The sequence below is a fragment of the Hevea brasiliensis genome, chromosome 5 (genome assembly GCF_030052815.1).
Source record: "Hevea brasiliensis isolate MT/VB/25A 57/8 chromosome 5, ASM3005281v1, whole genome shotgun sequence".
Classification (NCBI taxonomy): domain Eukaryota; kingdom Viridiplantae; phylum Streptophyta; class Magnoliopsida; order Malpighiales; family Euphorbiaceae; genus Hevea; species Hevea brasiliensis.
In genome coordinates this window covers 68,913,154-68,926,991 of record NC_079497.1, presented here as the reverse complement: position 1 = coordinate 68,926,991, position 13,838 = coordinate 68,913,154, and the positions used below count along the sequence as shown (strand labels likewise).

General features: G+C 32.2%; 1 non-coding gene across 1 annotated transcript; it reads left to right on the top strand.

The window, feature by feature from the left end:
* Positions 1-2,553: 2,553 nt before the first annotated feature.
* Positions 2,554-4,513, top strand: LOC110659847 (protein RGF1 INDUCIBLE TRANSCRIPTION FACTOR 1). The gene is made up of 4 exons (XR_009148914.1): positions 2,554-2,686; positions 2,887-3,114; positions 3,213-3,428; positions 3,880-4,513. It is a non-coding gene; the product is annotated as a protein RGF1 INDUCIBLE TRANSCRIPTION FACTOR 1 (transcript).
* The last annotated feature ends 9,325 nt before the right edge of the window (positions 4,514-13,838 follow it).

Genomic DNA, 13,838 nt, shown 5'->3' with positions numbered 1-13,838 from the left:
TGTTGTCCATCTCCAGTTTTTGTTGATTTATTTTGATTTTGTGAATTAGTTACTAGTTCATACTGTTTTCTACTAAAATTTTTTTTCAAAATTTTCCTTAAAAGCATTTGAACATCTGCTTCATCTTATGATGATCCATTTTCTCTTAAAGATGTCCATTTTCCTTAAAATTATGGGGTTGCATGTAGAGTATTGTAAATTTGCAGCTAGAGGCAGCAAGGAAGTGTTGGCTCAATGAATCCAAAGATGATAACAAAGGCTGGAGTTAGGCCCAACTTGCTGCTTAATGAGGCGATTGCAGATGGAAATTTCACAAGCAAAGGCAATTGCATTGGGGGGTTGATGGATGTGGAGAGAGGCAATGAAGGAGTTGATGACTGTGGAGAGAGTTTTAGAGAAAGAAATAAGATGGAGAGAGTTTTAGCAAGAGATAATCATAAATATCTATTCCTATTCCTACTATATCCTTGTGATGGAGGAGAGAGAGAAGTTTGTCCACGTAGCATAAGTTTTTTTTTTTTTTAATTTAAAAAAACCACATTGGAAAATCCACGAATGAGTTTGGCTGGAGTTCACATCGGATTCTAGTGAGGAGGATTTTCTTTACAATAAAATAAAAGTTAAATGATTTTATTTTAACAAAATAAAGTTAGAGGACGAAAATGAAATCAACCCCAAAGATGAGGGATGGTTAGTGTAATTAAGTCTTGCTAAGCAAGTATGGCAGAAGATCTGTGATTCGAGCTTTTTGTTTTCTTTACAAAATATGGGTATCGTGGACTGATTCTTAAAAGGTAAAAATGTTACTCTTATTTGAATTCCTTATCTCTTCAAATTTTGTGTGTTGCCCTTGATGGATTTGGAGGTGGAGGAATGAAGTAGTTTTTTGGAGCTATATTCTGTCTTTAGAGGCTAAATGGAGTCTGCTGAAGTCTCAATTCTAATATAATGCTTTGGCTAGGAAGCATTTCACCCTTCTTCCTTGTCTATATATACCTTAGATGATTACTTCAGTTGCTTGGAAACCTCAGGGGTTTGGACGAGGTTAAACTGAATACCAATGGCGTGAGCAAGGGCAATCCAGGTTGTGTTGGCGGGGGTGGAGTTTTGTGTGATTCACTAGGTCATTGGAAAGCTAATTTCATGCTCAAGTTGGGTATTTATAGTTCTACGCAAATGGAGCTTCCTACCCTTATTCACAATATTCCTTTTTCTTGGGATTGTGGTTTTCAAAGGATTACTGTGGAAATGGATTCTAAAGTCTCTCTATATTAGATCTTGGTTGTGTCTTTAGCAACCTTAGAAATCAAATGAGATTTTTTTTTTTTTTTTTTTAAATAGCTCTTGGCATGTGAAGCTGAAGCATTGCTATAGAGAAGGAAAAAAGAGTAGCTGATATGCTTGCTACCTTAGTTTTGGATTCTTACTTGGAGAAGCATGTTTTATGATCCTTCTACTGATGTATGGACTTTTTGAATTGGAACATGCATGGCATTGCTCAGTTACATTTTGGTTCCCGTTCCTATGAAAAAAGAAGAAGAAGAAGAAGAAGAAGAAGAAGAAGAATAGGGAAACATTAATTATAAATCCAACACATGGGATCGTTCAACATCATTCTAGTTTTGCTGATTCAACCACTTTTCCACGTGCTGAAAGTAGGGCCGAGTAGATTTTGGTTTAAATTGAAAAATCAAACCGAACCAAGTCAATTCGGTTCAATCGGTTTGGTTTTAAAATTTATTCAGTTCGGTTCGGTTCGGTTTTACATTATAAAAATTTCGGTTATTTCAGTTCGGTTTGGTTTTGAAGAGAAAAAAATCGATTAAATCGAACCAAACCGAATAGTAATTTATATGTTCAAATTGAACCAAATCAAACCGAATCGATTTTTGAATTATTTTTTTTTATGAGAAATTTATGAATTATATTTAATTTTAAATATATATTAATTATTTAATTTCATTGATTAATGGTTACTAGGTTCAAACCAAAGTCAAAATTAGATCCAATAACTTGAAAATCAAGTCTAAATTAAAAAATCAATCAAAAATCAAAACCGATCGGTTTAAACTGAACCAAACCGAAATAGAGTGATTTGGTTTGATTCGATTGTTCACCCATTTTGGTTCGATTCAATTTCTAAAATATATAATTCAATTTTTATAATTTAATTCGGTTTGGTTTGGTTCCAACTGAATGCTGACCCCTAGATAAAAGGGACACCTTCCAAGTTTCAAACAGAATAGACAAACATCTGTCCCTAATATATATTCCACAACATATTGTCCAAGTAAATTTGGGCATTAATTTTCAGGTCAGAAAAATTTTAAACAATAAATTAATAAAAGAGAATTATGATGAAACGACAATAAATACAAATATAAAAAAAAAAAATAGAGAATGTAAGAATAGGATGGTCAGCTCCTTTAGCCAAATGCATCTTTTTTTTGGTTTAGGTTCGGAAATAGGTTTGGTGGTAGACTTTTAAGCCAAAGATAAGCACCTCCCTCGCCCATCCTCCACGCACCACTACAACCTAAGCTGCCCCACCTCCTCTCTCTCTCTCTCTCCTAGCAAGACAGATTGAAAGAAAGCTCCTTTTTCTTTCTCCAAAACTGTTCAGATGATCATCACTGACCAAGAAATCACTGTGAGAGAAATGAAACGAAAAAGCAGAAGAATCATGGTCAGTACTCCTTAGCTAGCTCAAAACAAATATATACACTAGTGTATCTGTGTCAACACATTTGATTTATTTACATTAATTTCTCTAGTTTTGCTTCTGTTTGAATTCTTGCATTGAGATATTGAACCCATGAGCGCTTTATATATATATATATATATATATATATATATATATATATATATATATATATATATATATAGGGTGTTGGAGGCCCTGATGATGATGGTGGTGGTGGCGATGCTGATAATGAAGAAGATGTCAAGTGGCCGCCATGGCTGCGTCCTCTTCTCCAAACAAGCTTCTTCGTTCAATGCAAGCTTCATGCTGATGCTCACAAGAGTGAATGCAACATGTATTGCTAGGACTGCAAGAATGGTGCCCTTTGTTCTCTTTGTCTCTCATTTCACAAAGACCATAGAGCCATTCAGGTATGGGTTTTCATCACCTTTATTATATAAAAAACTGAATTTTGTTGGCGAAAATTCAAGTAGAGAAATGGGTTTTTTTTTTTTTTTTTTTTGGATAGATAAGGAGGTCATCATACCATGATGTGATTAGAGTTTCTGAGATTCAGAAATACCTGGACATAACAGGAGTCCAGACCTACATTATCAACAGTGCTAGAATTGTGTTCTTGAATGAGAGGCCTCAGCCTAGGCCTGGTAAAGGTGTCACCAATGCTTGTCAAGTCTGTCACCGTAGCCTTCTTGATTCTTTCAGTTTCTGTTCCCTTGGATGCAAGGTATGTATTCACATTTTCTCTTCTATTCAATTCCCCCTTCCAGTTCTTGATTCTTTCATTGCTTTCCATCTACAATTTAAATCCATTTCCAACTAATAATTTCTTCAATTTGTTGATAAAATTAGATGGGTTCTGCCATTTCTTAATTTCCCTTATTAATTTTAATTTTTAAAGGCAAATTGCGCATTTTTCATATTTTTATTTTGGTAATTTAATTAAATTGAAGGGGTTAAAAATGCATTCCCCATGGAAAAGAAATTATTCCCCTAGCTAGGCCCAACAACCCTTTTCCTCTTCAGATAAAAGGGGAAAAAAACAAGAAAAATGTGCATGTGCTTTCCTTTTTTTTTCTTAAAAAAACTTTTTTCAAAGTAAATAAATATATAGAAAATCATATTTAATTCTACATGGCTAATTAATAATTAATTAATTTCGTATTTGTGATGATCAGATTGTTGTGACATCAAAGAACTTCAGGAAGAAGAAATTGCGCAAGGAAATGGATGGATCAGACACAGAAGAATCAATGAATAATAGCATTGGCATTATCAATAAGGGAAGTGATAATAGCAAAAGAAAAATCCAAAGCTTTACACCATCAACACCACCACCAACTTCTGTGAGTTACAGGACTACTGCCAAGAGGAGGAAGGGAGTCCCTCACAGATCTCCAATGGGTGGATTCATCATAGAATTCTAGCCTTAGTCCTCTCTCTCTCTCTTTCTCTCTCTCTCTCTCTATATATATATATTCCAGGGTGGTCACTCACATCAGAGCCTTTGTGATAGGAGGCCGGTGTGGCAAAGCAAACTAAAACCCCATGTTGTATATATATAAAAAGAAAAGAAATAAGTGAAATGATTAAGTTCCCAAGAAAGAAAGACGAAGGATTAAAAAGAAAAGAAAAGAAAATGATGTATTAAGATGGGTGTGTATTAGATTTGAGTAGGAGTTTGTGTATCATGTAGGCTTTCGATGCTAATTTATGATGGAATATGTACATATATATGGAATGTAGGTTGTTGAGAAAAGGTGCAATGTACTGTGAAAAATGAATCAATAAAGGAATGTATGTTTCCAGTTATCTTCATATATTTTTTTTAGTTTAATTTATATACTAAATTTTATAATTTAATTTATAATATTTAATGAAATTGGTATTCGTTGATACTCAGAATTATTTCAAAATTGTTGAATATTTTCATTATGAGCATGAGGATTATTTCTTCTTTCATTATTGGAATTTATATTTCATTATTATTGGGGCCAGTTTCTCATGACGTATAATTTTTTATATATTAATTTACAATTTATTTGGAGGCGTAGGATTCTTTCATTACTCTACGGCATTTTATATTATTGGGTTAGAATTTGTATAATTTTGTGATAGGGGTGAGTGTTTGAGATTTAATTAAAAAATGCAATTTAGGATGTATAATATTTTTAAAGAAAATATTTTTTAAGAGAGTAAATTATTTTTTATTTTTTAAATTTTAATAATTATATTAAAATGTAAAAATACTTTATATTTATATATATATATATATATATATATATATATATATATATATATATATATATATATATATTTTATGGAAAAAAATTTTCATATGTAACTTATTTTATGCGAGACAAACATGCCTAAATATTTTCTTAGTTTCTACTAGGATATTATGCTATGTCCGTTTTACAGTTTACAGAAGATTAATTCTTTTTGGGTTTGTGACTGCCCGTCCCAACAATGTTTCATCCAAGATTCAAAATTGAGTTCTCTCTTTAAAAGTGAAATGAGTCTTATCAGTGCATCTAACGATTGTTATTTGCAATTTAGTATCTTCAATAACTTAATTTAGTTTGATTTTTTTATGAAATTTAATATTATGCAGTTTTATTTAAAAAAAAAAAATTGGTAGAATCAAATCAAGCTAACTAATTTATTTTTTAAATAGTTTCTCTTAACTTTTAAACCAAAGTAAAAAATATAAATGAAATTGGATTTTAGACTCGCGAGGAATCCTGTGAAATAAATATCTTAGATTAATTTGAAGGTTTTATGAGGATTAAATGACATTAAAAATATCAAAGAAAATTTAAAAAAATTAAGTCAATCAGTACAGACAAGTATAACTCGATAAACACAATGGAGGGCATTTTTATCATTTCACCCTCAGTGATGAATTTTGACCTAAATGTCAATTAATGAGAGAGATTAAAACACATAAAATAAATTAAAAACATGAATTGATGTATAGAAATGGGAAAAGAAAAGAAAAGAAAGGAAATAAAATTTATTACCTAAGCATAATGTCAAAATGACATCATTTAAAATTTGGACCAATAAAAATTTAACAACTACTATAAAAGGAATAAGGAGAGAATTAAAATGAGACATAATAACATTAAAAACATCATCTTCTTCCCTAGCTCTTCCATGGCCAAAACACTTGGTCTCTCTCCCTCTTCCATTTTTTCTCTTTTCTGGCTCAAATTCCCTTCCTTTCTCACCATAAAACTCTAAGCTTCCTTCATTAAAAATTGTCCCTACACCATAAGGAATATTGTGGTTGCCAAGAAGTGAAGAAAAATTAGAGTTTTCACAAGTCCAAGAAGTGTCCACAAAAGGTTAGTGCACTATAAGCTTTCCTTTTCACTTCTAGGTGTAGTAAGCATGCCAAATTAGGTTGGAAATTCATGAAATTGAAAGAAATTGATAAGGAATTGAACACCCCTAAATTCGGCAACCATGATGAAGAGTAGTCTTTGATGTTTTTAATTCATATAAATTGGTGTAGTGATGATGCTTGATAAGATTATATGCATTAGAAGTTGAATGAAATGAGTTTGCACAAATTGGATAATTGAAATTAGGGTTTTGGCTATAAATTGGGGATTTTGTGCTATGGCTGGAATTTGACCTTGTTGAGATGAATTATTGATCTTTAGAAGTGCTGTGAATGCCAATTGAAGTTTGGGAGTTGGGAAAAATTGAATTGGGAGTGTACATTTTCATGCAGGTTTGGGACTTATAAGTCCAGTGTATATTTTGAGCCATAACTTGAATTGTGTTGCTCTCATTGGTATGAGGCCAATTGGAGATGAAACTAGGGTCAAATTGCCTCATTTTTTCATGAAGAAATTATGCCCAAAAGCTATCTCCAAATTGACCTAAAAACTGTTTGAATTCGACTGACCATAACCTAAACCCAGAAAAATAACCAAATGAACAGTACAAGTTCATTTGGCTATAACTTCCTCTATAAAGGTTAGAATGACCTGATTTTTATATCATTGGAAAGGTTAGACATAGGAGCACATGTTTCATGAAGATCATAGAACCCAGATTTACCTCTAACCAAATCAAATTGTTAGTAAAATTTAGGTCAACAAAATTATCCACAACCAAACTGCCCAGAAATTATGGACTTAGGCATACACGACCAGTTTTGGCAAAAAGGCCATAACTTTGTCTAAAAAAATCCGAATGCAGTGAATCCAATGGACAAATTTTCATAAGACATAAATTTACAATACTAGTGTTGGACCAAAACCTAGAACCTAAAGGAACTAGGTGAAATGGCTAGAAAAATTCAGCATATCAAAACCTGAAATTTGACCAAACTACACTTGACCCCATAATAGTTTTCTTATCATATCTCCCACTAGGAAACTTCAATTGGAATGCGCTAAGCTGTTCTAGAAACCTAAGAGACAGGGCTCCAACTTTGATTGATAAACTATCCTCAGATTTTGAGTGTAAGAACCCTAAAATGGGAGACAAAGCCACTGGCTTGAACCTGGAATCCTGAAGGCACAGGGTACTTTAGTCCAGGTCAATTAATTTGTTATAATTAATTCTACAAAACCTGAAAAATTATAATCCAAAATTTTGAGTGATCATAAGACTTAGGGTAACAACTCCTATGAAGAACATTAGGCCTAAAAGTGGCTGTAACGTGTCCAAATAATTAGGTAAAATTTGACTCGAGAATCTGCCCAGTTCAGTAACTAGAATGAGTTAATGAACCAGTTTTAGCTATTTGACCATAACTTGAGGTATAAAACTCCAAATGACATGATTTAAAAAGGAAAACAAAGATAAGACATAGAGGAAAAACTTTCATGAAGGAAGTGTGGCCAAACAGTGGCCACATCTTAAACAATTTGCTAGGTGAAATAAAGACACAAAATCTGGACCTTGAGAAATGTTCATAAAATGACTTGGCATATGATATGAAATGAACTAAAATAATTTGCTAGACACAAAAATAATATGAATATGCATGTGGGACTCATGTTTCCCATTACAAGGGACATGAAATTGCTATGAATACAATTAGAACATAATATGAAATAATGAAACTACAAGTACTTAATAATACTAATTTGCCCAAGGTATACCTAAACTTATTTATATAGTATGGATCGATTGGTATACCAATTAGGGACCATAGATTGCAATACTGCCTACGGGAATAATCAGTGATAGACAATATATGTCTGATATGGTTGTTCTATAGGCTTTATGCCTGCCCATTGGCCATTGTGCCTATTATTATTTCTGGCTTTATGCCTGCCCACTAGCCTTGTGCCTGACATGACAGATGTATACATGTTAGACATACGGATGTTTAACTATTATACTCCCGTGTATCCAATCTTTATAGTTTGTTATTGTAACACCCTTATGTTCAGTAGTGCATTCTACTGTTCTGGTGACCAGTGTTGTCCGGACAGCTAGGATGCCTAGAACTACACTTAAATATTAATGAGGAGACATAAAATAATGAAATACAAGAAAAGAAAATACAAGAAAAACAAAGAAAAAATAATAGCAATGAAATATAACCAAGTTAAACGAGCCGAGAACTCTAGTGATGGGTAACCGCACCGGGAAGTTGCGGCGTGGACCGTTGACTAGCCCTGGACCACGGGGAACCCTGAAAAATATTTTTAGGACTTAAATAAATATCTATTGAAGTATAAATGTCATTAGAAATATCAAAGAAAAATTAATTAATTAGTATAAAGAAAAACGAGAAATCGAGAAAATGACAAAACTCGGTGTTACCGAAAAATCGGGAATGCAACCCGAACAGGGGCACTGTGGTCATTTGACACCCCAAGTTGTCTTTTGACCTAAATTTCCATTAAAATAAATGATATTACAATTTAGAAATGTCATAAAAAATTAAATTGGTGGTACATAAATTAAATAGCAAAAGATAGGAGTTAAATGTGGGAATATGGAAACTTTAGAATAAATAAACATTAAACGCTTACTTAGTGCTCCACTAACTCTATTAAGTGGACATTTAATCACCATGTAGATGGCAGAAACTTCATCTTCCTCACCTTGCCCAAGACCAGCCGAAACTAAGAAGAAAGAAAACCTCCATGGCCAAAGCTTCCAAGCTCCACTCTCTCATCTCTAAGCCAATTTTCTTACATTTTCCTTCACTAAAGTTGTTCTACACAACTTGGGCAGTAGATAGGCAATAAGAAAATTAAGTTTTGGTGAGGTTTTGAAGAATTTCAAAAGTTGTAAGTATGTATTTTTAATTATTGTTTCATTAAACTTTGAATGGGTGTTGTGGGTAGTTGAATTGTGGAAAGATTTTTTAAGTTTGATGAGTTAAGGGAGAGGTACATTTTTGGCAGCCATGGAACTTCAATAAGAGCAGTTTATCCTTACATGTAAATGGTAGATTAAAGTGTTGATGTAAGTGTTTGTGTGTGTAGGAATAAATTGGATAATGTATACTAAATGTATGTGTGATAGTACACTTGATTTTGGAAGCTTGGAAACTAATTGAAGAAGATGTACAATCGGCAACTTTGAAGTGTAGATCAAAATGTGTTATTTCATGGTTTGGTTTATGGAATTGTATTGTTGAATTATGGTGCTTGTTATGGCAGCATGTATATGTGTATAAAGGTTTGAATATGGACATGTAAATGAGCTATGTCATGTGGTTAAATTGTTTGTAATTGGACTTGAAAAATTCTGTACTATAATGTGCATATTGAGAGTGGTTATAAGTTGTGTTTATGTTATGGTACAAACCAGAAATGACATAGAAGAGTGACTTGGTAAGCATGGGATGTGTAATTGGTAAAGGGTGAATAATGTGCAATAGGGCAGTGTAGGTTTTGGGCTTAGAACCTTAAGTGTGTGACTCCAATTGGTATGAGACCAATTGGAGGTGAAACTAGGCACAAAATGTGCCAACTTTCATGAAGGAAGCTTACCAAAATTCTGCTTGGAAGGTGACTTGAAAAATGACCAAATCCGGATTAGTGCTTTGAAAACCTGAAAATTGACCATTTGGGCAGTAGTTGGTATTTTGGCCATAACTCACTCAAAACAGGTCCAATTGACCTAAAATTTTTACCATGAATATTTGAGACATATATCTACAATTCTTATGAAGACACAAAAGCCCAGAAATAGCCAGAACCAAGCCAAATAGCTTTCACAATTTTGGGTCTAAAAACTGGCCGAACCAAAAGTGACCTAAAAATGACCTAAAGCTACCATTTTGGTACATTATGTCTAGCATTGGTAAATTGATCATAACTTGGTCTACACAACTCAGAATGATCTAAAATTTTGCCTTGCATGCAATAAGACATAGACCTACAAGTTTGTAGTTTTGACCAAAACTCGAAAATCGAGTAAACTAGGTCATCCGGCTAGGTCAAATTAGTATACCAGAATCTGACAAATTGCAATAAAATGAAATATACATGAAAGTGAATTGGGCAACATGTACCAATACTATGTTAGTAGTATGCCCTAGAGCATATCATTTAGCATGTATCTTGTACATATTTTTATTAATAAAAGGCATTTCCACTTTTCCGTTTACATAATATATTTATGTATAATAGAAAAGGTCCATTGATATTTTGTTAGAAATATTATTCTTAAGTTGTTAAGAATATGAGTGACAATATTTCTAGCACAAAGTATCATAAATAGGTTCACAATCGAGGATACTTCATAATAAGGACATGACTTATCCAGAAAGATTGTATTCATGTTTGTTCCCAAGTTATTTATATGAGATATAAATAAGATGGAATGGTGAGTCTCATGCCATATAACAAACATGATAGGCACTTATAAATGATAAGTAGGCCGAACCAGTGACACTTATGACAAGCACATGGAGTTTACTCTTGTCAATGTTTTGTCATAAATCATATCAGTGCATATAATCTTTAGAACTGAGATAGCACAGTTATCTTGTATATAGGTAGTTTGAGTTTGATACTGCTTTCATACTTGTACTATGTATGGGTATATGGGCATCTGTTGGCTCCTACTAGTTATATATGGAGGTAGGTGTTGATCAAGATGGAATCTGTTCCTCTAAGTAAATAGAGATAAAATCCTATGTTTATTCGATTGTTCTTGATGTTTCAAGTTCCTGGCCAGGACAGATAGATTTATTCAGAAAAGAGTTTCTGATGAGAAAATCTTTTTAATCAAGAACTGGAATTAAAAGAGAACATAATATTTATAGCAAATGGAGTTTGACATAAACCATGACTCCAGCTTGAGTTGGGATTTTGTAACAGAGAGATTCTAGTGCATGGTAACATATGATTATAGGTTCATTTAAGGTAAACCTTATTACTAATTGGGTGGCCATGGCATGCTATGCTAGGTGTTAACCATGGTCTATGAGGTTCATAAAATGATTTAGAGAAAGCATTTATGGTAAGAAAGAGTTCTGATGATATTAAGAGTTGATATCATGTCTCATTGCCAATTAGTGATGAGCCTAGTAAGTCACACACATACACAAGTTATCACCTAATTAAATATGATTTAATTAATTAATTAAAGAGTTTAATTGATTAATTAAATAGGTTTGGTTTGCAATTAGATTGCAAAGTCCCTAGCATGACTTGAAATCAAATCTAGATTATTGGATGTGTAGTATAAATTAAATTTATATTTAAAGTGTTTAAATATGAATTTAATTATTGAGAAATTAATTAATAGAGATTAATTAATTAATTTATATTTGATATAAATTAATTAGAAGAAGAAAATAATTATTTTGGGTTAAGAACTCAAAATTAAGACACAGGGGCATTTTGGTCATTTTGCAGTGTGACATGTGGCATCATGAGATGGTGAAACATGGCATAACACATAAGCTTGCTAAATGTTTTTTAATCATGTAAGATGATTAAAATCAAGATTAAATATAGGTTTGACACTTGGCACAATGTGATTGGGTCACTTAAACCTAGAGCTAATCAAAGGGTGACATGTGGCAAGGGTTTAATGTGTTAACCTAGCTATTTAAGTGTTGTTATGAGAAAATAAAATAAAACCAGCAGCCACACACCTTTGTCACGCCACTTTGAGGGTTTCCATCTCTTCTTCTTCATCTCTTATCAATTCAAAGAGATTAGCCATCAATCTCTTGAATTAAGAACACTAGAAATTGTTTCTAGTGTCTTGTTTACATCTTTAATCTCTTAAAAGGCAGAACTTGATTTTCTAATTAATAGAAAAAGCTTTAGAAGGTATTCAAGGGCTGCCATAGGTGTTCTTGGTGTGGACAAGCTAGAGGGACAACATTTGGTGTCCTGAAGACTAATCTCAAAGGCGCAGACACGCTGCAGTGCATCAAGAGGTTAATGTAATCGTTCTTGATTTAATCTAGGGTTCTAAAATTAATCTGATTAATTTTAAATTCTTAAATGGCAAATACAGATCCAAAAACATATTAAAAGAGTTTTAATATGTTGTTTATCATTGAAATCAAATAGATAAAAATAAATCTTGCATGATGCATGTGACCCTAGGTGAAAATTTTTGAATTCAATGGTATAAACTTATGTTTTTCACGCTTCCATTCCTTCAATTGGTATCAGAGCCACTATATTTGCCATTTAGATTGTTGATTATATGATTAAATTGTGTGTTTGATCATGAGATCAAAAGTTCATTGCTGGTTGCAAAGCAAGTTGGCGGCATACTTGAAAAACACCATCAATGGTGCACATGGTTTGGCTTCCATGGGTGGTTCAAGGTTTGGCTTTTAATTCTGCAATTGTTGTATGATCTAAGGCCTATTTTTTGACTAATTAAAGTGTTTAATTAGTAGTTTTAATCACACAATTAAATTATGATTCAAATCAGAATTTTAAAAATTGTTTGAATGTGATTCAAATCTGAATTTTAAAAGTTGTTTGAATGTGATTCAAATCTGAATTTTTAAAGTTGTTTGAATCATATTTAAATCTGATTTTTTAAAATTGATTGAATAAAATTCAGATCTGATTTTTTAAAAAATATTTGAATGTGATTCAAATCTGATTTTTTAAAAAATGTTTGAATGTGATTCAAATCTGAATTTTTGAAGTTGTTTGAATGTGATTCAAATCTGAATTTTTAAATTTGTTTGAATGAGATTCAAATCTGAATTTTTAAATTTATTTGAATCATATTCAAATCTGGATTTTTAAGTTGAATATGAGATATTCAATTTAATTTAAGTATGTATGTTTTATTTAATTGTTGAATAGTGATATGCATGATGGATGATCATGGACTATAAAAGACCAATGTGATTGGATTTATTTCTTTTATGTTTCTTTGGGATTGTAAATTAATTAATTTATTTTAATTTATTTTGGGCATGTATTATTAAGTTTGTAATAATTTTTGGGTTGTAATTTCATTTATTTAAGTTCTTGTAAATTCGCCTTGGTATGCCAAGGATTACTATGTAATATTGGATTGCAAGAAGTTCAAGGAGGTCAAGAGCATTGGTGGGACCAGTGGGAGGAATTCAAGATCAAGTGTTGATTATGTACTCCTTCAGCAACTCTTGTAAAATGAATGAATGAAATGCACCTAGGAATGCCCTGATTCAATTCTTGGTGGCTCAGAATTGAATCCCTTAGAAAGTCCATGATCATACCATATTTACTGCTTATCCATGAATGCATGAGATGTATGGGAATGTATGCAATTATATGATATATGCATGCTAAATGGATAATGTGCAAAGTGAGACTTTAATAGTAAATAGAATGACCATAAAATCTTCCAAACAAATGATTAAGTTGGAAATGTTATAATTAAAGTAATTATAACATAGGCCCTCCATTGGGGCAATTATTTTAAGAAATTTTAAATAGTTGCATAATATGCAATTTATTTAAGAGATTTTCTTAAGAATAATTGTTAAGCATGAGATGTTGTAAATATGTAAATGGTTTAGTGGCCAATATTGGATGTACCTGAGGACATTAAAATTATTTGCATAATTACTAGCTCAATGGGATCAACTTAACTAATGCAAGATAAGTCAATAATGGATGTACCTGAGATTTTGAGCATTAGGGGCTAGGTAAAGGATTGAACCTCACATGAGATG